General features: G+C 39.8%; 1 long non-coding RNA gene across 2 annotated transcripts; it reads left to right on the top strand.

Moving 5' to 3' along the window:
• LOC106505885 lies at nt 824-26,636 on the top strand. 2 transcript variants are annotated; one of them, XR_001300721.2, is made up of 2 exons: nt 824-1,096; nt 24,434-26,636. It is a non-coding gene; the product is annotated as an uncharacterized LOC106505885 (long non-coding RNA). The 2 variants fall into 2 exon arrangements; XR_002338637.1 differs by lacking the exon at nt 824-1,096 and adding an exon at nt 4,980-5,040.

The following is a 26,636-nucleotide window of genomic DNA, read 5'->3' on the forward strand; positions in this document are numbered from 1 at the left end:
ACAAACATATGTTACCTTCTGTTTTATTTTCCTTTTGCAAACTGCATATCTTCTGACCAAACAATTCTATTAGTATAATTACTTTCTTATTCCCCCTCCCTGTTTTTTACTTTGTAAGTCTTTCTTTTCTACATTGTGTCTTAACATATGTTTACTTCAACATGCTGAAGAGTCACCAGGGGAGGGAGCAGAACACACAGGGCCCTGGCAGGAGCATGGGTTTTATTTTGTGAGTGAGGGACATCTCCAAAAAGTTTCAGGCAGAACTAAAGGGACTAGTTTGTTTTAGGCAGAGAACCAGTGGGATAAGGGCACGCTCTTGGATTGAAAGTGAGCAAGACTACAAGCAGATAGAGGGCCTTCCAGGGCATGTCTGTGAAGTGTACTGTTGGTTGTTCTACCTGGTTTAGTGTCTGCATTCCTGTGGTTCTGTGAACCCCAGGAAAAGCAGCAGGAACCATGCCTAGCAGGGTGGTTGACTGGGGTTTTTGGTTTGCATGTGTTTCTTCTCCCTGACTTGGGTGAGTTAGGAATTGATCTTCTGCACAAGGGCATCCAGAGCTGGCAAGAGTAGCACTGGGCTTAAAATCCCTTTAAGACTTTTACATTTCCCCTTCCCCCTCCCCCCTTTCCCTCCCCTTCCCCTCCCCACTTCTCCTTCCCCTTCTTTTTTTTTTTTTTTTTTTTTTTTTTTTTTTTTAGGGCCACACACGTGGCATATGAAAGTTCCCAGGCTAGGGGTGAATCAGAGCTGTAGCTGCCAGCCTCCACCACAGCCACAGCAACAGAGGATCTAAGCCGCATCTTCGACCTACACCACAGCTCACAGCAACAATGGATCTCTAACCCACTGCGCAAGGTCAGGGATTGAACCAGCGTCTTCATGGATACTAGTCAGATTCCTTACCTCTGAGCCACAGCAGGAATTCCTGCGTTTCTTCTTTCTACCGTGAGCATCACAGGAAAACTTCCTGTGCCCTTCTATTAAGGCAAGCCCAGGTAGTACACGGGTACATCAAGGTGTCAGGACAAGGAGAGGAAAGAGCCCAGCCTCAAAGAAACACATAATGAAACTGTAAACGCAGGAGAGGTTCAGGTATGTGTTGCTGTGATCCAGGGACAAAATGGGTGGGCTTGAACAGAATGGTGAGCAGACCTGTACGCAAAATCAGAAAGATTCAGGACACTGTTGGGGTGAGTGGTTAGCAGTTTTTGAAGGGTTGTATGTGGGGAGTGAAGATGAGCGTGGTACCAGACTGAACTGCTTAGTGAGAATTGAGTCTCTGAGGACATGGTGTGTGAGCTGGATTAGCCATATGTATCTGGGGACATCAGCATGTAGGTGGTACTTGACCCTGACTCCTAGGTCCCACCAAAGGGAAGAGGAGTACTGAAGAGGACAGAGGGCACAACCGATGCCAAACGACTGCGACATGCAGAAGTCAGTCTAGGGAGATGTGTCAGCAAAGGGACTGAAGAGGAATGGCCCGAGAGATGGGAGAGCGGACTCAGTTCCTGGAAGGGGAGACAGTCCTATTCATGAGGTGTGGCCACTTAGCAAATGCCTGGGAATGAAAACAAGAAATCTCTAAATTTACATTTCTCTTATTGTGAGTGAGGATGTTTTTAAGAGTTACAGGTAATTTGTAGTTTATTTTCTGTGAGCTTCTCTACAGGTTTTCTTAAGCATTTGTATTATTATTATTGTGTCTGTGTCATAAGAAATTTACATTAGGGAAATCGTGCTTTTAAGTGTGATTTATATTTCAAGTATTTTCTTCTAGTTTGCTTTTTATCTTTGTTGTGATATTTGCCAGTTAGAGTTTTCGTCTTAATCTTTATATAGTTGACTTTAATCTCATTTTGAGTTTCTTAGAGACAGTTCTTTTCCTGTACAAACTTGTGAGAGAAATTTCTCACATTTATTTGCAATAGTTTGTGGCTTCCTGTTTTACAGTTTTAGGTGATTGATCCATCTGACTTTATTTCCTCAAAAGTAGAGAGTAAAAAAGATACATTTTTGTTTGTTTGGTTTTGGGTTTTGGGGGGGGTTTTGGGCCACACCCATGTCATTCGGAAGTTCCCAGGCCAGGGACTTAACCGCTGCTACAGCAATGGCCTGAGCAGCTGCAGTGACAAGCCAGATCCTTAACCAGCTGTGCCCAAGGGGAACTCCCAAGAAAGATACTTTTAAAAAACTCTTCATTGATTATTAGGTTGTTTTTTTTTGACATACAAAATGCTGTGCATAATTAATGAGTACAACCTGATGAGTTTAGAAATAAGTAATACCCCACCATAATGTATGCTTAAACCTACCCAACATCTCCAAAATGTCTCCCCCGTTATTTAATATTATTTGTGGTAAGAACACTAAACATAAAATCTTACCTTCTTATCAAAATTTTAAATATATAATACAGTAATGTTAGCTGTAGACGCTATGCTGTGCAGTAGAGCTCTAGGACTTTTTCATTTTCTATAGCTGAAACTCTGTATCCTTTGACACACGCCTCCTCCACTTCTCCCTCCCTCCAGCCCCCCCAAAACCACTCATCTACTGTCTCCTTCTATGACTTAGATTATTTTAGATTCCTCACATGATGGTAACATGCAGTATTTGTTCTTCTGTGTCTGGCTTATTTCCTTCAGCATAGTATACTCCAGATTCATTTGTGTTGTCATAAATGGCAAGATTGCCTTCTTGTTAAGCCTGAACAATATTCCATTCTATGTATATGCAACGTTTTCTTTCTTTTTTGGGTGTGGTGGTACATCTGCTGCATGCAGAAGTTCCCAAGCCAGGGATTGAGATCACTAATTATTAGAGAAATGCAAATCAAAACTACGATGAGGTACCACCTCACATCAATCAGAATGGCCATTACTAACAAGTCAACAAATAACAAATGCTGGAGAGGGTGTGGAGAAAGAATGGCAAGAGTGACAGCAGTGACAATGCTGGATCTTAACCTGCTGAGCCACCCAGGAACTCTCTATAATACATTTTCTGTATTCATTCAATTATAAATGGACATTTAGGTGGCTTCCATTTCTTGGCTATTATGGATAATGCTACAGTGAACATGGGAGTGCAAATATCTTTATTTTTTTATTTTTTATTTTTTATTTTTTTTGTCTTTTTGCCTTTTCTTGAGCTGCTCCCGCAGCATATGGAGGTTCCCAGGCTAGGGGTCGAACCGGAGCTGTAGCCGCCGGCCTACGCCAGAGCCATAGCAACGCAGGATCTGAGCCGCGTGTGTGACCCACACCACAGCTCACAGCAACACCAGATCCTTAACCCACTGAGCAAGGCCAGGGATTGAACCCGCAACCTCCTGGTTCCTAGTCGGATTTGTTAACCACTGTGCCACGAGGGGAACTCCAAATATCTTTCTTTTTAAGATCCTGATTTGAATTCTTTTGAATATGTCCCTAGAAGTGGGACTGCTAGATCATATGGTAGTTCTATTTTCAGTATTTCTAGGAACCTCCATACAGTTTTCCATAGTGGTTGCACAGCTTACATTTCCCAACAATATGCAAGAGTTCCCTTTTCTCTATGTCCTTATTAACATTTGTTACCTCTGGCTGTTTTGATAAAGTCATTCTAACAAGTGTGGGATGATACCTCTTTGTGGTTTTGGTTTGCATTTCCCTGATTATTAGTCATGTTGAGCACTTTGTCATATATGTGTTGGATATTTGTATATATTCTTTGGAGAAATGTTTATTTAAGTTCTTTTCCCATTAAAAAATCAGTTTGTTTTTCACCCTTTGAGTTGTAAGAATTCCTTGTATATTCTGAATATGTCCTTTATCAGATTTGTGGTCTGAAAATGCTTTCTCACATTCTATAGGTTTTTTTTTTTTTTTCTTTCATTTAAAAAAAATTTTTTTTTGAAACACAGTCAATTTACACTGTTATGTTAGGTTCAGGTATACAACACAGTGTTTCAATATTTTTATAGATTATGCCCTGTTTAAAGTTATGGCAAAATAATGACTTTATTTCCCTGTGCTCTGCAATATATCCTTGTTGCTTACTTATTTTATACACAGTACTTGTGTCTCTCAATCCCACCCATACCTTTATCTTGATCCTCCCTTCTTCCTTCTCCCCATGGGTAAACCACTAGTTTGTTCTCTATATATCTGTCAGTCTGTTTCTATTTTGTTATATACATTAATTTTTGTTATTTTTAGATTCCACATATAAGTGATAACAGAGTATGTGTCTTTGTCTAACTTATTTCACTAAGTATACATACCGTGTAGATCTATCCATGTTGTTGCAAATAGAAGTTGCTTTTTCATTTTGTTTGTTGTTTCTTTTGCTGAAGAGAAGCTTTTTAGTTTGATGTAATTCAACTTGTCTATTTTTTACTTTTGTTTCCTTTGCTTTTAATATCACATACAAGAAATCATTGTCAGTCTCCAATATATACAAACAACTCATGCAACTCAACAACAATAACAAAAACCAATTGAAAAATGGGCAGAAGACCTAAATAGACATTCCCCAAATAAGACATATGGATGGCCAACAGGCATATGAAAACATGCTCAATATCACAATTATTAGAGAAATGCAAGTCAAAACTACAGTGAGGTACCACCTCACGCCAGTCAGAATGGCCATTATTAACAAGTCAACAAATAACAAATGCTGGAGAGGGTGTGGAGAAAACGTACCCTCCTCCACTGTTGGTGGGAATGTAAATTGGTACCACTATGGAAAACAGTATGGAAGTACCTGAGAAAACTCAGTCTATAGCTACCATATGATTCAGCAATTCCACTGCTTGGCATATATCTGAACAAAACTTTCACTGAAAAAGATGCATCCACCCCTATGTTTATAGCACCACTATTCACAATAGCCAAGACATGGAAACCACTTAAAAGTCAATCAGCAGATGAATGGATTAAGAAGATGTGGTACATATATACGATAGAATATTACTAACCATAAAAAAGGACAAACTAATGCCATTTGCAGCGACATGGATGAATCTAGAGACTCTCATACTAAGTGAGGTAAGCCAGAAAGTAAAAGACAAAGCCATATGATATCACTTATGCAGAATCTAAAATATGGAACAGATGATCCTATCTGAAAAAACAAAAACAAAAAACAAAAACAATAGAAATAGGTCATGGCCAAGGAGAGCAAATTTCAGGTTCCTAAGGGGGAAGGAGAGGGAGTGGGATGGATAGGCATTTTGGGGAGTTTCTGGATGCAAACCACTGTATTTGGAATGGATGGGCAATAGGACCCTACTCTACAGCCCAGGGAAATATGTATGATTGGGTCACTTTGCTTGACAAAACATTGACAAAACATTGAAAATCAACTATGCTTTAATAATAATAATAATAATAAAAAGAAATCATTGCCAGGGCCACTGTCCAAAAGGTTTTTCCCTATGTTTTCTTTTAAGAGTTTTCCAGTTTCTGGCATTCCTGTCATGGCACAGCGGAAACGAATCTGACTAGGAACCATGAAGTTGCAGGTTCTATCCCTGGCCTCTCTCAGTGCGTTGGGGATCTGGCATTGCCATGAGCTGTGGTGTAGGTTGCAGACATGGCTCAGATCTGGTGTTGCTGTGGCTCTGGTATAGGCCAGCAGCTGTAGCTCTGGTTAGACCCCTAGCATGGAACCTCCATATGCCGCAGGTATGGCCCTAAAAAAACAAAAGACAAAAAGCAAAACAAAACAAAAAAACAAGAGTTTTCCAGTTTCTAGTCTTATATTTAAATCTTTAACCCATTTGGGGTTGATTTTTGTGTATGATGTAAGATATGAATATCCAGTATTCCCAAAGTCATTTGTGGACAAGACTATCCATCCTCCATTGTGTAGCCTTTTTTTAAACCATTTTTAATTGAAATATAGTTAACTTACAGTGTTGTGTTAGCTTCAAGTGTATAGCAAAGTGATTCAGATCTACATATATATATATATTATTTTAAAATATTCTTTTCCATCATGTTTATCATAGGACATTGAATATAGTTCTCTGTGCTACACAGTAGGACTTTGTTGTTGAAATTTGGTTCTTAATTTCCTTTTTGGGTTGTTCATTGTTCGTATATAGAAATACAACTGATTTTGCATATTGATTTTGTATCCCACAATTTTACTGAGTTTGTTTATGAGTTCTAACAGATTTTTTTGTGTAGTCTTTATAGTTTTCTACTTATAAAATTATGTCATTTGCAAAGAGAATTTTTCTTTTCCTTTCTGATTTTTATGCTTTTATTTCCTTTTCTTGCCTAATCACTGTGGCTAAGACATCCAATACTATGTTAAATAGAAGTGGAAAGAGTGGGCATCCTTGCCTTTTCTAAATTTTTTTTTTTTTTTGTCTTTTTGCCATTTCTTGGGCCGCTCCCATGGCATATGGAGGTTCCCAGGCTAGGGGTTGAATCGGAGCTGTAGCTGCCAGCCTACGCCAGAGCCACAGCAACGCGGGATCCGAGCCGCGTCTGCGACGTACACCACAGCTCACGGCAACGCCGGATCGTTAACCCACTGAGCAAGGCCAGGGATCGAACCTGCAACCTCATGGTTCCTAGTCGATTCGTTAACCACTGCGCCACGACGGGAACTCCTGCCTTTTCTAAATTTTAATGGAAAGCTTTCAGCTTTTTACCATGGAGTATGAGATTATCTGTGAATTTTTCATAGATGCTCTTTATTGTATTCAGGTGCATTCCTTGTATACCTGATTTGTTGTGTTTTCATCATGAAAGGGTGTTGGATTTGTCAAATGCTTTTTCTGCATCTATTGAGGTGAACATTGATTGTAACCCTTCATTCCGTTAATTTGGTGTAGCACATTGATTTGCGTATTTTGAACCATCCATATATCCCAGGGATAAATCCCACTTGTTCACGGTATATGATCCTTTTAACATGCTGTTGAATTTGGTTTGAAAATATTTTATTGAAGATTTTTCTTTTCATGCTTATCAAGGATGTTGACTGTAGTTTTCTTATGTCTTTGTCCAGCTTTAGTGTTAGAGTGATGCATGCCTTATACAAAGTGTTTGGAAATGTTTCCACCTCTGTTTTGGGGAAGAGAGTTTAAGAAAGATTGGTGTTCATTCTTCTTTAAATATTTGGTAGAATTCACCTAGTAGCCATCTATGCCTGGGCTTTTATTTGTTAGAAAGTTTTTTGATTACTGATTTTGTTATTTGGTCTGCTCAGGAATTCTATTTTTTCCTTTCTTTCTTTCTTTCTTTTTTTTTTTTTTTTTTTTTTTTTTTTTTGTCTTTTTAGAGCACCTGCAGCATATAGAAGTTCCTAGGCTAGGGGTCAATTCAGAGGTGCCCTGAGGGCCTACACCACAGCCACAGCAACGTGGTATCGGAGCCGTGTCTGAGCCCTATGCCACAGGTCACAGCAATGCCAGATCCTTAACCCACTGAGCAAGGCAGGGATTGAACCCACATCCTCATGGATACTAGTCAGGTTCATTACCACCGAGCCATGATGGGAACTCCAGGAAGTCTATTTTTTCTTGGTAGTGTTGGTAGATTTTATGTTTTTAGGAATTTATCCATCTTCTAGGTTATCCAGTTTGTTGTCATATACTTGTTGATGATGGTCCATTTTGATCTTTTTTATTTCTGTTGCTTCAGTTGTAATATCGCCTCTTGTATTTATGATTTTATTAATTTGAGTATTCTTTTTTTCTGAATTAGTGTAGCTGAGTTGATTTTTTAAAAAATCTTTTCACTTTTTTCCTGCTTTTTTTTCTATTTAATTTTTAAATGATTTTTATTTTTTCCATTATAGTTGGTTTACAATGTTCTGTCACATTTTCTACTGTACAGCAAAGTGGCCCAGTCACACATACATATACACATATTTTTTTCTCACATTATCCTCCATCATGCTCCATCATAAATGACTAGATATAGTTCCCATTGCTATACAGCAGGATCTCATTGCTTATCCATTCCAAAAGCAATAACTTGCATCTATTAACCCCGCATTCCCAGTCCATCCCACTCCCTCACCTTCCCTCTTGGCAACCACAAGGCAGTTCTCCAAGTCCATGAGTTTCTTTTCTGTGGAAAGGTTCATTTGTGCCATATATTAGATTCCAGATATAAGTGATATCATATGGTATTTGTTTTTCTTTTTCTGACTTAATTTCATTTAGTATCAGAGTCTCTAGTTCAGTCTATGTTGCTGCAAATGGCATTATTTTGTTCTTTTCTATGGCTGAGTCGTATTCCATTGTGTGTGTATATATATATACTATATCTTCCTAGTCCATTAGTCTGTTGGTGGATGTTTAGGTTATTTCCATGTCTTGGTTATTGTGAATAGTGCTGCAATGAACATGTGGGTGCATGTGTCTTTTTCAAGGCAAGTTTTGTCTGGATAAATGCCCAAGAGTGGGATTGCTGGGTCATATGGTAGTTCTATATTTAGTTTTCTGAGGTACCTCCATACTGTTTTCCATAGTGGTTGTATCAATTTACATTCCCACCAACAGTGTAGGAGAGTTCCCTTTTCTCCAACACTTTCCATCATTTGTTTTTTGTGGACTTATTAATGATGGCCATTCTGACTGGTGTGAGGTGGTATCACATAGTATTTTTGACTTGCATTTCTCTAATAATCAGTGCTGTTGAGAATTTTTTCATGTGCTTGTTGGTCATCTGTATATCATCCTTCGAGAAATATCTCTTCAGGTCTTTTGCCCATTTTTCAATTGGGTTGTTGGCTTTTTTGCTGTAAGTTGTTTGTATATTTTAGAGATTAAGCCCTCTTGATTGCATTGTTTGAAACTATTTTCCCCCATTATGTAGATTGTCTTTTGGGGTTTTTTTATGGTTTCCTTTGCTTTGCAAAAGCTGGTCAGTTTGATTAGGTCCCATTGGTTTATTTTTGCTTTTATTTTTGTTGCTTTGGGAGCCTGACCTGAGAAAACATTTGTAAGGTTGATATCAGAGAATCCTTTGCCCTTGTTCTCTTCTAGGAGTTTGATGGTTTCTTGTTTTATGTTTAAGTCTTTAAGCCATTTTGAGTTTATTTTTGTGCATGGTGTGAGGGTGTGTTCCAGTTTCATTATTTACATGCAGCTGTCCAGTTTTCCCAGCACCTCTTACTTAAAAGACTGTCTTTTTCCCATTTTATATTCTTGCCTCCATTGTTGAAGATTAACTGACCATAGGTGTCTGGGTTTATTTCTGGGTTCTCTGTTCTGTTCCATTGGTCTGTATGTCTGTTTTGGTACCAGTACCACACTGTCTTGATTACTGTGGCTTTGTAATATTGCCTGAAGTCTGGGAGAATTATGCCGCCTGCTTGGTTTTTGTTCCTCAGATTGCTTTGGCAATTCTGGGTCTTTTATGGTTCTGTATACATTTTTGGATTGTTTGTTCTCTGTGAAAAAAATGTCATGGTTAATTTAATAGGATTGAATTGAATCCATAGATTGCTTTGGGTAGTATGGCCATTTTATGATATTAATTTTTCCGACCCAGGAGCATGGAATAAATTTCCATTTCTTTCAATCTTCTTTAATTTCCTTCATTAATTTTTTTTTTGTCTTTTTGCCTTTTCTAGGGCCACTCCCGTGGCATATGGAGATTCCCAGGCTAGGGGTCTAATTGGAGCCGTAGCCACCAGCCTACGCCAGAGCCATAGCAACGTGGGATCCGAGCCACGTCTGCAAACTACACCACAGCTCACGGCAACGCCAGATCCTCGACCCATTGAGCAAGGCCAGGGATTGAACCCGCAACCTCATGGTTCCTAGTTGGATTCGTTTACCACTGCACTACAATGGGAACTCCTCCTTCATTAATGTTTTATAGTTCTCATTATATAAGTCTCCCACCTCCTTGGTCAGGTTTATTTAATTTTCTGGGGTGTGACTTTAAAAGGTATTGTATTTTTGTATTCCTTTTCTAATATTTCATTGTTAATATACAGAAATGTGACTGATTTCTGAATGTTAATCTTGTATCCTGCTACTTTGCTGAATTCATTGATCAGTTAGAGTAGTTTTATGTGGAGTCCTTAGGCTTTTCTGTATATAGTACCATGCCATCTCCATACCATGACAATTTTACCTCTTTTCTTCCACTTTGGATCCTTTTATGTTTTTTGTTTGTCTGATTGCTGTGGCTACGACTTCCAATATCTTGCTTTTTTTTTTTCTTTTTTTTTGTCTTTTTGCCATTTCTTAGGCTACTTCCATGTGATATGGAGGTTCCCAGGCTAGGGGTCAAATTGGAGCTGTAGCCACCAGCCTATGCCAGAGCCATAGCAACACGGGATCCGAGCCGCGTCTGCAACCTACACCACAGCTCACAGCAACGCCGGATCCTTAACCCACTGAGCAAGGCCAGGGATTGAACCCGCAACCTCATGGTTCCTAGTCGGATTCATTAACCACTGAGCCACTACAGGAACTCCTCCAATACCTTGTTAAATAAAAGTGATGAGAGTGAGAGCATCCTTGTCTTGTTCCACATTTTAGTGGGAAGGCTTTCAGCTTTTCTCCATTGAGTATTATATTTGCGGTGGGTTTGTCATAAATGGATTTTATTAGCTAAGGTATGTTCCCTCTATACCCACTTTGGTAAGCATTTTTATCATGAAGGGATGTTGGACTTTGTCAAATGCTTTTTCCGCATTTGCTGAGATGATCATGTGATTTTTGACTTTTCTTTTGTTAATTTGGTATATGACGTTGATTGATTTGCATGTGTTGAACCATCCTTGTGAACCTGGGATGTATCCCACTTGGTCGTGGCATATGATCTTTTTTTATATGTTGTTGGATTCAATTGGCTAAAATTTTGTTGAGAATTTTTGCCTGTGTATTTATCAAAGATTTTGGCCTATACTTTTCTTTTTTGGTAGTATTTTTCGTTTTGGTATTAGGGTGATGGTGGCTTCATAGAATGTATTTGGCAGTGTTCCTTCTTCTTCAACCTTTTGGAAAAGTTTAAGGAGGATGGATATAAGTTCCTCTTTGTATGTTTGGCAGAATTTGCCTATGAAGCCATCTGGTCCTGGACTTTTTTTTGTAGGGAGTGTTTTTATTACATACTCAATTTCATTTCTAGTGATCAGTCTGTTCAGTCGATCTATTTCTTTAGTTTTGGCAGGCTGTAAGTCTCTAGAAAGTTGTCCATTTCTTCTAGGTTGTCAAATTTGTTGGCATATAATTGTTCATAGTATTCTCTTATGATTTTTTGTATTTCTGCAGTATCCATTGGATTTCTCCTTTTTCACGTCTTATTTTGTTTATTTGGGGTTTTTCTCTCCTCTTCTTGGTGAGTCTGGCCAGAGGTTTGTCAGTTTTATTTACCTTTTCAAAGAACCAGCTCTTGGTTTTATCGATTTTTTTTCTGTTGTTTTTTGAATCTCTATTTTATTGATTTCCTCTCTGATCTTTATGATTTTCTTCCTTCTGCTAACTTAGGTTTTATTTGTTCTTTTTTTTTTAACTCATTTAGGTTGTGGGTTAAGTTGTCAATTTGAGATTTTTTTTCTTTTTTGAGGAAGGCCTGTATTGCTATGAATTTCCCTCTAAGCACTGCTTTTGTGGCATCCTATAGGTTTTGAATGGTTGTGTCTTTGTTATCATTTGTCTCAAGGTATTTTTTAATTTCCTTTTTGATTTCCTCATTGACCCATTTTTTTAACATTTAAAATTCAATTTAATAAAAATTGTTTATGACATCTCTTCTGACAATTATAAAATACTTTTAAGGGAAATTAAAGAAAGATAAAAATATGTCATTATTCATGAAATTAGTCTCAACCTTTAAAAATATCAATTCTTACCAAATTAATCTATAGATTCAGCACAATTATAACAAAATTTTATAGACATTTACAGTCTAATCACAAAATTTTATGGAAATGCAAATAATTTAGAAGAGCCAGTAAAATTATAGATTTTAAGACTCACTTAAAAACTGCAGTAAATTAAATAGCATGGAAATGGCATAAAGAATGTCAGTTATATTAACATAAAGAAATAAAATTATATCCATACAACAGAATAATCAAATATAGATCCAGCCATATCCTATCTTGACTTATGACAGAGGTCTCAAAGAAATACTATTAAATATTTTATATAGCATAGTAAAAAGAATAACTGGTAAGAATAACAAAAATAATACACCCTCTGAAAATAAGTAAAGTATAAAATGCATAAATTATTATTATTATTTTTTTTGTGTCTTTTTGCCATTTCTTGGGCTGCTCCGCGGCATATGGAGGTTCCCAGGCTAGGGGTCGAATCGGAGCTGTAGCCGCCAGCCTACACCAGAGCCACAGCAACTCGGGATCCAAGCCGTGTCTGCAACCTACACCACAGCCCACGGCAACGCCAGATCCTTTAACCCACTGAGCAAGGCCAGGGATCGAACCCGCAACCTCATGGTTCCTAGTGGGATTCGTTAACCACTGCGCCACGACGGGAACTCCGCATAAATTTTTTAAAAAACAGTGCAACTATATAAATATGTCCTCACAATTTGTTACATCTTACTGATTCTTCAATATAGGCATTACACCATTCTAGGTGATGTGATAAACAAGACATTATAGACCTTACATTGTACCATGGAGAGAAATGGTTATTAATAATGCAATTGTAGAACTGTATTATTTAATTGTACAGTTGCATTATTTAATTATAATTATCATAAATTCTTTAATGGAGAGGAAATCAGAATCAGATCTAAGGAGACTTCAGCACTCCAAGAATGATGTCAAATGACGCCCTTCATGGTGGACTATGCACTTATTTCCTATGAGATATATTTCTTCTCCAGAGATTCCTTGTTTGTGTATCAATTGTAGATTTTTGGTTTGCAGTTATTCTGAAGTTTTGATATGAGTCTGTATGTATATGAGAGTGTTTTAAGTTGTTGTTCTCTTAATTGCAAGCACATCTCCGGTGTCCTGCATTTGTACCCACCTCTTCTCATGAGTTCTGATTTTGGTGGTATAATTGTGCATGGATGATTTCATATCTTTACTGTATATATACCTTTACTGGTGAGCCTTGTCATTTGTGGAATTTTTGTTTCCTGTTGCTGTGTTTTCTTTTCTGCCTAGAGAAGTTCCTTTAGTATTTATTGTAAGACTGGTTTAGTGTTGCTGAATTGTCTCAACTTTTGCTTCTCTGTGAAGGTTTTGATTTCTCCTTCAAATCTGAATGAGAGCCTTGCTGGGTAGAGTCATCTCGATTGGAGGTTTTTTTCCTTTCATCATGTTAAGTATATCATGCCACTCCCTTCTGGCCTGCAGAGTTTCTGCTGAAAAATCTGCCGATAACCTTATTGGGGTTCCCTTGTATGTTATTTGTTTCTTTTCCCTAGCTGCTTTCAAGATTTTCTCTTTGTCTTTAATTTTGGTCAGTTTGATTAATATGTGTCTTGGTGTATTCCTCCTTGGGTTTATTTTATATGGTACTCGTTATGCTTCCTGGATTTGAATGAGTGGTTCCTTTCCCATGTTAGGGAAGTTTTTGGCTATTATCTCTTGGAATATTTTTTTCTATCCCCTTCTCTCTCTTTTCTCCTTCTGGCACCCCATAATATGGATGTTGGTGCGTTTCATGTTGTCCCAGAGGTCTCTGAGATTCTCTTCATTTCTTTTCAATCTTTTTTCTATTTTCTGTTCTGCACCCGTAATTTCCACTAATAGGTCCTCCACCTCGTTTATTTGTTCTTCTGCCTCCTGTGTTCTGCTGTTAGCTGCTTCTAGTGAATTTTTTATTTCAGTTATTGTATTTTGCATCTCTTCTTGCTTAAGTTTGATATCTTGTATCTCTTTGGTCAGTGTTTCCTGTAAGTTATCCATGTTTGCCTCCAGTTTATTTCCAATGTCTTGTATCATCTTCGGCATCAACATTCTAAAGTCTTTTTCCTGGAGGCTAAGAATCTCCTCCTCGCTTAGCTGTTTTTCTGGGTTTTTCCTTCCTCCCTCATCTGAGTTACAGTTCTCTGTCTTTTCATTTTTATAGGTTTTTGGTGTGGTGACCTTTTTACAGATAACAGAGTTATAGACTCTCTTACTTCTGGTGTCTGCCCCCCTTGTGGCTGAAGTCAGTATGGGGGCTTGCTGTAGGCTTCCTGATGGGAGGGGCTGATGCCTGCCCACTGGTAGGTGGAGCTGATTCTAATCCCTCTGGTGGGTGTGGCTTAGTCTCTGGATGGGATTAGAGGTAGCTGTGTTCCTGAGGGGTCTTTAGGTAGCTTGTTTATTGAGGGGCAGGGCTGTGATCCCACCTGGATTGTTGTTTGCCCTGGGCTTCTCAGCACTGTCTGAAAGGTGGGGCCAGATTTTCCCCAAATGGCCACCTCCAGAGAAAGGCCGCTGCTGAATATTCCTGAGAGCTTTGCCTTCAATGTTCTTCCCTCACAAGCCACATTCACACCTGTTTTCCCAGGATGTCCTCCAAGAACTATGGTCAGGTTTGACCCAGATTCCTATGGAGACCTCACTCTGCCCTGGGACCCAATGCATGTGAACGTCTGTGTGCGCCTTTTAAGAATGGGGTCTCCATTTCCCCCAGTCCTGTGGAGCTCCTGCGCACAAGCCCCACTGGCCTTCAATGTCAGATGCTCCAGGGGCTCTTTCTCCCAGTGTCGGATCCCCGCACGTGAGGATTTGATGTGGGGCTCAGAACTCTTACTCCTGTAGGTGAGTCTCTGTGAACCAATTAGTTTTCAGTCTGTGGGGATTCCCACCCTGGAGGTATGGGGTTGTTTATATCATGAAATTGCCTCTCCTACCTCTTGATGTGGCTTCCTCTTTTTCTTCTGGAGTAGGGTATCTTTTTTAAGGTTTCTGGTCCACTTTAGTGGAGATTACTCAGCCTTTAGTTGTGCATGTTGTTGTTTTTAGAAGAGAAGTTGAGCTCCAGTCCTTCTATTCTGCCGTCTTAATCCGGAATCCCACATTGGTTTTTCAGTAGCATGTATTTAGTCTCCATGTAGTTAATTTTTTCTCATTTATTTTCCTGTGGTTGATGTCTAGTTTCATGCCCTTGTGGTCAGAGAATATACTTGAAATAGTTTCCATACTCTTAAATTTGTTGAGGTTAGTTTTGTGCCCCAGTATGTGGTCAGTCCTTGAGAATGTTCCATGTGCACTTGAGAAGAATGTATATTCTGATTTTTTTTGATGTACTGTTCTGAAAGTGTCAGTTAAGTCTAACTTTTTTACTGTCATTTAGTATCTCTGTTACCTTATTGATTTTCTGTCTAGAGGATCTGTCCATGGATGTGAGTGGTGTGTTAAAGTCTCCTATTATTATTGTATTCCTATCAATTCCTCCTTTTATGTCTGTAAGTATTTGTTGTATGTATGTATTTAGTATTGCAATACTCATTCTAAAAGAAATACTGAAAGGGCTTCTCTAAATAAAAAAGAAGAAGAAATAGGATGTAGGAAATCACAATTGGAAAGCAAGCACTTAAATAAGCCACTGTAAGAGTTCCCATCAGTGGTTGACAAATCCCACTAGGAACAATGAGGTTACGGGTTCGACCCCTGGCCTTGCTCAGTGGGTTAAGGATCCAGCATTGCTGTGAGCTGTGGTGTAGGTTGCAGACGTGGCTCAGATCCCGAGTTGCTGTGACTCTGTCATAGGCCGGTACTACAGCTCCGATTGGACCCCTAGACTGGGAACCTACATGTGCCATGGGTACGGCCCTGAAAAGACAAAAAATAAAAAAAAAAAATAAATAAGCCAGTATATAGACTAAAAGGGGTAGGGACTGTAAAAGTGACAATAAACACAAGGAACAACAAAAGGACAAACATGAAGTTACTAAAAAAGACTTCAAAATCATAGAAAGTGGGGAAGGAAATTAAGAAAATCTAGGCTTTTTTTTAAAAATGTGTTTGAGCCTAAATGACTCTCAGGCTAAAGCAAGCAGGTATAGGAAGGGGTTAACATACTTAAAAAACAGTGCAACCACAAATCAAAACCAAACATTATATTCACAAAAATTAAAAAAAGTACACATGCATAAAATAAATGGAAATCATCCAACAAAAACAAAAGGAACAAAGGAGAAACATAGAATCAGTTGGAAAACAAGGTTTAAAATGGCAATAAATACATAGCTATCAATAATTGCCTTAAATGTAAATGCACTGAATGCTCCAATCGAAAGACACAGAGTAGCAGATTGAATAAAAAAGCAAAAACCTACAATTTGCTCTCTATGAGAGAGTCACCTTAGGGCAAAGGACATATAAGTTGCAAGTGAGGGGGTGGGAAAAGATATTTCATGCCAATGGACAATACAGGAAAGCAGGAGTTGTAATACTCATATCAGAAAATAATAGAATTTAAAATGAAGGCCATGTATGAGACAAGATACCATCAAACTCCTGGAAGAGAACATAGGCAAAACATTCTCTGACATCAACCTTACAAATGATTTCTCAGGTCAGTCTCCCAAAGCAACAAAAATAAAAGCAAAAATAAACCAATGGGACCTAATCAAACTGACAAGCTTTTGCACAGCAAAGAAAACCAAAAAGAAAACAAAAATATAACTTACAGAATGGGAGAAAATAGTTTCAAACAATGCAACTGACAAGGGCTTAATCTCTAAAATATACAAATAATTTATACAACTCAACAGCAAAAAAGCCAACAACCCAATTGAGAAATGGGCAAAAGACCTGAAGAGACATTTCTCAAAGGAAGATATACAGATGACCAACAAGCACATGAAAAAATTCTCAACATCACTAATTATTAGAGAAATGCAAATCTACCATGAGATACCACCTCACACCAGTCAGAATGACCATCATTAATAAGTCCACAAATAATAAATGCTGGAGGGAGTGTGGAGAAAAGGGAACCCTCTTGCACTATTGGCGAGAATATAAGATGGTACAACCACTATGGAGAACAGTATACTAGGGTTAGGGTTTGGGTTTGGGTTTGGGTTTAGGGTTAGGGTTAGGAAAACTATAAACTATACATAGAAATATACATAGAACTACCATATGACCCAGCAATCCCACTCTTGGGCATTTATCCAGACAAAACTTGCCTTGAAAAAGACACATGCACCCACATGTTCATTGCAACACTATTCACAATAGCCAAGACATGGAAATAACTTAAAGGTCCATCGATAGACTAATGGATTAGGAAGATGTAGTGTATATATATATATACAATGGAATATGACTCAGCCATAGAAAAGAACAAAATAATGCCATTTGCAGCAACATGGATGGAACTAGAGACTCTCACACTGAGTGAAGTAAGTCAGAAAAGGAAAGACAAATACCATATGATATCACTTATATCTGGAATCTAATATATGGCACAAATGAACCTTTCCACAGAAAAGAAACTCATGGACTTGGAGAACTGCCTTGTGGTTGCCAAGGGGGAGGGGGAGGGAGTGGGATGGATGGGGTGCTTGGGGGTAATAGATGCAGACTATTGCCTTTGGAATGGATTAGCAATGAGATTCTGTTGTGTAGCACTGGGAACTATTCTGGCCACTTATAATGGAGCATAATATGAGAAAAAAAGAATGTGTGCATGTATGTGTAACTGGGTCACCATGCTGTACAGTAGAAAATTGACAGAACACTGTAAACCAGCTATAATGGGAAAAAAAAATAAAAATCATTATATAGAAGGAAAAAATAAAATAAATAAAATAAAATGAAGTCCATAAAGAAAGGCAAAGGATACTATTTAATGATAAAAGGATCCATTCAAGAAGAGGACATTACATTAATCAATATATATGCCCCTAATATAGGAGCAACCAGGTACATACAACAAATACTAACAGACATAAAAGGAGAAATTGATGGGAATACACTAATAGTAGGAGGCTTTAACACGCCACTCGCATCCATGGACAGATCCTCTAGATTTATATGTTGTTGGATTCAATTGGCTATAATTTTGTTGAGAATTTTTGCCTCTATAGTCATCAAAGATTTTGGCCTATAATTTTCTTTTTTGATAATATCTTTGGTTTTGGTATTAGAGTGGTAAGTCCACCAGTTTATAGTGTAGTTCAAGTCTGCTGTTTCCTTATTGATTTTCTGAGCAAATGGTCTTCCCATTATTGTACATGAGATAAGAAAGTCATTTACTATATTGTACTGCTGTCTGTCAATGTTTGCTTTATATATTTTGGTGCTCCACTAATGGGTGCATATTTATTTATAATGTTATATCTTTCCGTTATAGTGATCCTTTTGTCATTATGTAATGACCTTCTTTGTCTGTTTGACTGCTTTCCAACTGAAAGTCTGTTTTGTCTGATATAAGTATAACCACTCCCACTCTCTTTTGGTTTCAATTTGTGTGGAGTATCTTTTCCATCCCTTCATTTTCAGCCTGTATTTATCCTTAACTCTAAAGTGGATCTCTTGTAAAACATATAACTAACATATAATTAGATCATGTTTTTTGGCCCATTTCTCTACTCTGTCTTTTTATCAGTGAGTTTAATCTATTTTCATTTGAAGTAATTATTGATAAGTAAGAGCATAACACTGCTATTTTGTTAATTGTTTTCTATTTGTAGTTCTTTTGCTCTTCTCTTTCTTTCATGCTGTCTTCCTTTGTGGTTTGATGATTTTTTTGTTAGTGATAGGCTTTGATTGTTTTTCTCTTTATCTTTTTTTGTATCTACTATCAGTTTTTTTTTTAATTGTAATTACCATGAGGCTTTCCATCAATATTAGTGGAGGGTACATTTAAGATTTTATTTTTGCTTTATATATAACCTTAGTGGAATCGGAAACTAAAATTTGAATGAGGAACTGAGAAGACAGCAGTGGGTGTCTCCAAAGCACATTTAAGTAGAAAAAAAATGTTCAATTTGTTTCCAGTTAGCCCCATTTCTTTTCTAGTCTCACATGGTTGTTTTGAGCATCTCTGAGCCTCTTTACAGCCCCCAGTGTTGGGGGGAATGAGACTAATGTTTGCGTGACTTCTGCTTTTCAACTTTATTAGGGAAGTAATTTAGTATGGCCCTCATACTATTTGTGTGTTTGTGTGTGTGTGTATGTTTTCCTAATTTGCTCCTTCCAAAAGTACCAATAAGACAAAAACACTAGAAATCCTCTTAAATATAAATGCTTTTCTAAATCAAAGGATCCACCCTCTGGCCAAAGTGGCTCCCAAAGGTAGCCTGAAAGAAAAGTTAAGATGCTATAAGACAGTAAAAAAAGAAGCTGTAATCCCTCCACAAACAGGAGATGATTTCAGTCGAGGACTCACTAATCTCTAATGTTGGGTGGATGATACTGACATTGGAATTCTCAGCATGACAGATGCAATGAAATAGAAAATAATTTAGATTTAGACAATCCATGAGAGCTGGCAACTCTCAGTAAGAATATAGCTCATGTGGGTCTCTTGTCTCAGGTCCCCAGCCTGAAGCTTGGCCACTTCTAGGCACAGACACAATAAATCTGCACCTGTTGGGTGGAAAACTTGAAAGAATGCCAACTTCCAAAAGCCCTAAGGATATGACATCAAGAAAAGGAAAAACTCATCCGGTTTTATCGGTGATCCAGAGCAAAGTTTGCCCAAGAGGATGCCTATCTTGTGAGAAGCACAAACTCACTTCTCTGTGAGGTCAGTTTGAGCAACTGGCTTATAAAACTGTGTTAGTCTGCTGAGGACAACAAAATATCGTAGACTACATGACTTTAATAACGAATCTATGTCTCAATTCTGGAGGCTAAGTCAGGAGTAAAGTGCTAAAAGATTGATTTCCTAGTGAGAGTTCTCTTCCTGCAGCCAAGTTTGCACCTCCCTGCTGTAAGAGTGTTCTCCCAAACAGGAAATTCCCTTGCAGAGGAGTTTTGGCCACTGTTATTTTCTAGGGCTCTGCTTTAGTCAAATAAGGATATTCAGATAAGAGTTCTTTCTGCATCTGCTGTGACAGATATTTTCAGTCTAAAGTGGTCTTTATGCTGTGCTTGTGGACTGTTGGTCCCTTTACCTCTTTCTTCCCCATCCCATGGCACATCTTATTCTCTGCGAAGGGGTTTGGACCTCAATTACAATGTTGGGGAGTTTCCCCATACCATCAAGCAATAATCTGATGGTTTGGTAGATAGTGTCAGAATTGAGTTAAATGGTAGGCCACCCGGCTGGTGCTCAGGTTATCTATCACCTGTGCTTCTCACTGAATGGCTACAAATCAGAGGTTCCCATGACCCTTCTCCTGGATTTGATTAATTTTCTAGAGCAGCTCACAGAACTCAGAGAAACATTTTACTTAGTAGATTACCAGTTTACTATAAAGGCATATGACTCAGGAATGGCCAGATCGAAGAGTTGCATTGGGCAAGGTACGTGGAAAGGGGTGCAGAGCTTCTGTGCCCTCTCCAGGCTCACTTCCACGTGTTCACCAGCCTGAAAGCTCTACGTAACCTCTCCTTTGGGGTTTGTTTGGAGGCTTCATTACTTAGTCATGATTGATAAAAATCATTGGCCCTGGGTGATTAAACTCAATCTATAACCCTTCCCCCTCCCCGGAGGTGGTGGGAGATTGGTTGGTTTCCCTGGCAACCAGTCTTCCTCTTTAGTTGGCCTTGGAGTTTTCCAAAAGTCGCCTCTTTAACATAACAAAAGACACCTGTTTGGCTCTCTTCACTAAGGAAGTTCAGCACTTAGGGCTTTAGGAGCTCTATGCCAGAAACAGAGATGAAGATCGAACATATATTTCTTACTATAACTTACAATATTAAACTCTCCCAGCTAAATCACTGCAAAAAAGCCTTCCCTTTTGACAGCTGTCCCTCTTCACTCACTCTGATAATTCTGTAGGTGCTCTGAAATCTGTCCAATTCATATCACTTCCCAGGGTTTCTAACCCTTCCCATGCCTCCTGGAGAGCATTCAAGCAATGTCTTGTCGAATGGCTTTTGCTTCATTTCTCTGGGTCGCTGAAACCTTTCTTTACCTTTTAGCCTAAAGAATTAACCTAAGAAAGTAATCATGGATTATAAACACATTTATGTACAAAAATGTTTCTTGAAGCATTATGTAAAATATCAAGCATATTGCAAGAATTCCTATAGGGTTCTAGTTGAGTAAATGATGGTATACCCATTAGTGTAATATCATAGAGTTATTAAAATAATATTCTAGCAAGATAATTAATGATATGGAGCATGATAAAAATATGGCAGGAGGAAAATATAAGATGATTAAATAGAGTATATATTTTATGGTTTTAAGAGAATTCCAAAGCTTTTTGACCGTTCTCTCTTCTTCTTTTTTTTTCTTTTTGATGGTTTTAGGGCTGCACCCACAGCATATGGAGGTTCCCAGGCTAGGGGTTGAATTGGAGCTGTAGCCGCCAGCCTATACCACAGCCACAGCCACAGCAACACCAGATCCGAGTCTGCCACTTACACCACAACTCATAGCAATGTCGGATCCCTAACCCACTAAGTGAGGCCAGGGATCGAACCCATGTCCTCATGGATACTAGTCAGATTCATTTCCGCTGAGCCACGATGGGAACTCCTGGCTGGTCTCGCTAAAGGACTCCACTGAGCACAAGCTAAAATCAGTGACTCGTCTATGATGAATAAGACACAGCAGAATTGACAGTATGTAACTCCTAAGATTAAATCATAAAACCCATTGTGGTTTCCTCCTTCCCTCTCTTGAATCGTTCTCTCTGGAGAGTCCAACTGCCCTGACATGAGGACATTCAAGCAGTTCTCTGGAGAAGTCCCTGAGGCAAGTGACTGAGCCTTCCCGCTAAGAGCCAGCAAAACGGAGGCTTTTCAGTCGCCATGTGATGAGCCATCTGAGCAGTGAACCCTCCTCCCCAGTCACTCTTACAGATGAGCACAGCCTAGTGACACTTGACCACAACCCAAGAGAAACTCTGAGCTGGAACAACCCAACTAAGTTGTTTTCAATCCCTAACCCAAACAAGCAGTCAGATCATGAATGCTTGTGGTTTTAAGCTTCAGCATTTTCAGGAGATGTGCAGGCAGGAATAGATAACTATTACAATACACACGATGCAGCAAGGACCACCCTAACTCTTCCCTTCCCACCTCAGTCCCTCCCTTCTCTCCATTCATCTGTTTCTACTGAAATGTGCTAATATTCTAAGCTTGATATATCTAGATGATGGAAAAACAGCAAGATTTCTGTATATATGTATCATTTTAACTTCCACAGCAAACAAATCTAACTTAAAATGTATAGTAAATATTATTTTAGGAGTTACCATTGTGGTGCAATGGAAACGAATCCGACTAGTATCCATGAGGATGCAGGTTCGATCCCTGGCCTTGCTCAGTGGGTCAGGGATCCGGCATTTCCATGAGCTGCAGTGCAGGTTGCAGATGCAGCTCAGATCCCATGTTGCTGTGGCTGTGAGGTAGGCTGGCAGCTGTAGCTCTGATTCGCCCCTAGCCTGGGAATTTACATATGCCACGGGTGTGGCCCTAAAAAACGAAATAATAATAAGTAAGTAAATAAATAAATAGACATTATTTTTAAATATACAGTGCTCTATCTTGTTCATAAGAGAAGCCATTTTAGTTTACTAAAAAGTTTACTTTTATGTAATTATTTCTCCCAACAAACCAAAGGCTTATAAGCAAATACTACCTTGAACAATACTAAATTTTTTTAGGCATTAAACAGAATTTTTGAAAGGGGAATTCCAGCTAATTCCCTGAAGGGGCAACCACTTACCCACATTTTTACAGTAACTGCTATGATTCAGCAGTAACAGAATGAATTTATTCAATGGTACCATGTACTAGGTTTTAGTCCTCATATCATGGTCTAGAAGAAGTGATTAGTATGAACTACTGCCGTTTTAACCATCCCCTGGGTGTTTTGCTTGCTTTAGAATGCCTTGCTTTGCTTTAGAAAAAAAGAAAAATCATTTCCAGATTTTCTGCTTTTGCTTGTAAGAAGATAAGAATTAATCATCCATCTGGAACAGGCTGACCAAGAAATGAGGCCTGGCCTAGGTCGTCAGCTTGGATCTGGGCTTTGTGAGAGGTGGAGCTCTGCAGAATCCCTGCATAACTATGGCTTTATAGAGTAAGGTCACAAAATTTGAGCAAGTCTGGCTTTAGGCCAAGGCACCTTGTGATATTTTCAACTATTAAAAGGAAGTAAAAGGGTAGTGTTCATTATACATCCTGAATTTAAAGCAGGAAGTCCCTGATCATGCAGGGTATTTGAAGACAAAGGGTTTTTCTTTTTTTTTTTTTTTTTTTTTCTTTTCCGTCTGATGTCTAGCCAAGAACAAAACAAATACTTGGAAGATCTAGGTAAGGGACTGGAATTGATAATTAGTGCGTGTTAAAACCAAGCGGATGGAGGAGTCCATGAAGATTGAAGAGGAGGGGGTATTGGGCCGCAATCGATAAAATCAGCGCCATTCTCTTGCATAGCACCCCTCTGAAGTGTAATCCATGGAACTTCGTCTTCAATCTGTGCCTCCCACTAGCCCCATGAGGACAGGAGAGTGGGTCAGCCCCGCCCACTGAGCACAGATGTGGTTGGCCCATGAGAGCTGCCCTGTACTATGTTTTCTTTGTCTTTCTTTTTTTTTTTTTTTTTTTTGGTCTTTTTACCTTTTCTAGGGCCACTTCCTGCAGCATATGGAGGTTCCCAGGCTAGGGGTCCAATCAGAACTGATGCCACCGGCCTACACCAGAGCCACAGCAACGCCGGATCCTTAACCCACTGAGCAAGGCCAGGGATCGAACCTGCAACCTCATGGTTCCTTGTCAGATTCGTTAACCCATGCGCCATGATGGGAACCCCATGTTTTCTTTTTCTTTCTTTTTTTTTTTGGTCTTTTTGTCTCTTAGGACTGCACCCTCGGCATATGGAGGTTCCCAGGCTAGGGGTCCAGTCAGAGTTACAACTGCTGGCCTGGACCACAGCCACAGCAACATGGGATGCGAGCCCCGTCTGTGACCTACACAGCTCACAGATCCTTAACCCACCAAGCAAGATCAGGCATCAAACCCTTGTCCTCATGGATGCTAGACGGGTTGGGTTCGTTAACCACTGAGCCACGACGGGAACTCCTGCCCTATATTATGGAACCAGCTCCAGAGCTGAGCGTGGTCCTCACCCAGGTCCTTGTCCTGCATGTGTGATGTGGCCTCATCTCTGGTCTAGGCCATCCACTCCAGGTTTCTCTCTCTTTCCAAGTGGGAAAGAGGGGGCGAAATGAGAGTTTTTGCTAAGAGACAGCTCCCCACCCCCAGCCGAAAAAGCAGCTCATACCTTCCTTCTTATAATTATGTAGCACCTGTGTACCCTATGTCCAAGCCAGGAGCCCTGATGATCTTGTTCCAAGCATTGCTTATCACTTTCACTTTCGTAACCTTGCTTGCTCATTTCCTTAGGAGGAACACTGTCTGCTCAGGGAGGGAGGAAGTCCGAGGCTGCTTTCATGGAAAAACAAGGTCTTGTATAAAAGTTGCTGAGAACAAAGACCTCGTGCTTAAGACTGTGGAGGTGACTCCTCTGAGCTGGCATGGGTGCTGAATAAACCTTGCTTTTCCTCATCTCTGAGCGCCGTTTGTCTCCTTCCGCTGCCACAGTTTCTGAACCAAAACTAAGACAGGATGGTGAGTCACCCGGGACCACCAGGTGTGCATTCCAGAACAGCTAGCCTGCAAACTAATCAACCAACAATACGAGTTAACCCACATGGGCAAAAACAGCCTTGGAGACCTTACTGGGCCGGTACTATCTCATTGCACATATCCCCGCACTCTGCTCCTCTGTCTCCCAATGGTGCATAACTTGTTTGCAGAATAATGCTCGCCAAGGGCCTAGCAGACCAGGTGGGGCACAGCACTGTGGACTGCCCCCATTTGAGGATATGGAATTGGACTTTACCGAAGTCACCCCAAGCAAGGGCTACAAATACCTACTAGTTTTTACCTGCACCTTTTCAGGATGGATAGAAGCCTTCCCTGCCTGAACTGAAAAGGCAAGGGAAATAACCAAGGCACTCCTGAGAGACATCATTCCAAGGTACTGAATGCCTCTGACCATCGGGTCAGACAACGGACCGGCATTTGTGGCCGAGACAGTGCAACAGGTGGCAAAAGCCTTACAGATCTGGTGGAAATTACATTCTGCTTATCCCCCTCAGAGTTCAGGGAAAGTAGAACACATGAATCAGACCCATAAACAGACACTGGCAAAGTTATGTTAGGAAACTGGCTTGCCCTGGGTAGGCCCTCCTAAAAGTGAGATGCTCACCCCGAGTGGGAATAGGATTCTCACCATTTGAAATCTTATATGGGAAGCCACCTCCACTGATCAATTTGAGAGGAAACACCAGGGAGTTGGGAGACTTGGAGTTACATAAGCAATTGCAGGGACTGGGGCTCACCATCTCGCAAATACATAGATGGGTCACAGATAGAATACCTGTGTCTTTAGCATAACAGTACACCCCCACAAGCCGGGGGGACCAAGTGTCGATAAAGGACTGGAAAAAAAAAGCCTTGAAGGACGGTATGGAAGGGCCCCTATACTGTAATTCTAACCACCGCCACTGCTCTCAAAGTAACAGGAATAGATGCTTGGATCCATCATTCCAGGGTTAAACCGGCTGGCCCAGCTGATGACTGAGAGGAATGGGAAACTGCCCTGGATCCGGAGAGACCTCTGTGCCTGACAATACAGAGGAAGAGACAACGATCTCAAAGCCCAGCTCTGACCACATCAGAAGCTAGTCAGTCAACGCATGGCTGAAGCTTGAGCAATTGGCTGCCCAGTAAATAAACTGCCTTATCTTCCACAAGAGATATACCTGCTTCTGAAAGAGGGGTTTGTGGAAAGTTTAACTTGAATAATTGTTGTCCACAAATAGATGACACCGGAAAGATGATAGAAGAAATTGCTGACCGCATGACTAAAATTGTCTACGTGCCTGTACAGACTTGGAAGGGATGGGACACGGACAGTCTCTTTGGTGGATGTTTCTCCTGGCTGGAGGAATTAAGCCAATAGTCGGAATAATCATGGTCATACTCTCGGCGTGCCTACCTCTTCCCTGCTTTATACCTCTTCTGAGAAACATTATAAAAGGTTTTATAGAAACCATGGTTGAAAGAAAAACAGCCTCCGACCTGCTACTTATAAAAGGTTACCAACAGGTAATGACCCATGACGATCTCTGACGGGCACAGACGCATCCTGAACATCAAGAGGGGGGAATGAAGTAAGAGACAACCCCCCCCCCCCCCCCCCGCCGCCTTGGCTGAAAAGGCAGTTGCAAGCCTTTCAACTCTGCTCCCCTCATACCATCCTTCTTATAATTATATAGCAACTATGTACCCTATACCTAAACCAGCAGCCCTGCTAAACTTGTTCCAAGCAGTGCTTATCAGTTTCACTTTGGTAGGTTTCACTTGCTCAGTTTCGTAGGGAAAACACTGTCTCCTAGGGGAGGGGGGAAGTCCCAGGCTGCTTACATGGGAAAAACAAGGTCTTGTGTAAAAGTTGCTGAGAACAAAGACCTGGTGCTCAAGCTCTGGAGGTGACTCCTTTGAACCGGCACCGGTACTGAATAAAGCTTGTTTTTGCGCA

This window comes from Sus scrofa, chromosome 14, assembly GCF_000003025.6.
Source record: "Sus scrofa isolate TJ Tabasco breed Duroc chromosome 14, Sscrofa11.1, whole genome shotgun sequence".
NCBI classification, from domain to species: domain Eukaryota; kingdom Metazoa; phylum Chordata; class Mammalia; order Artiodactyla; family Suidae; genus Sus; species Sus scrofa.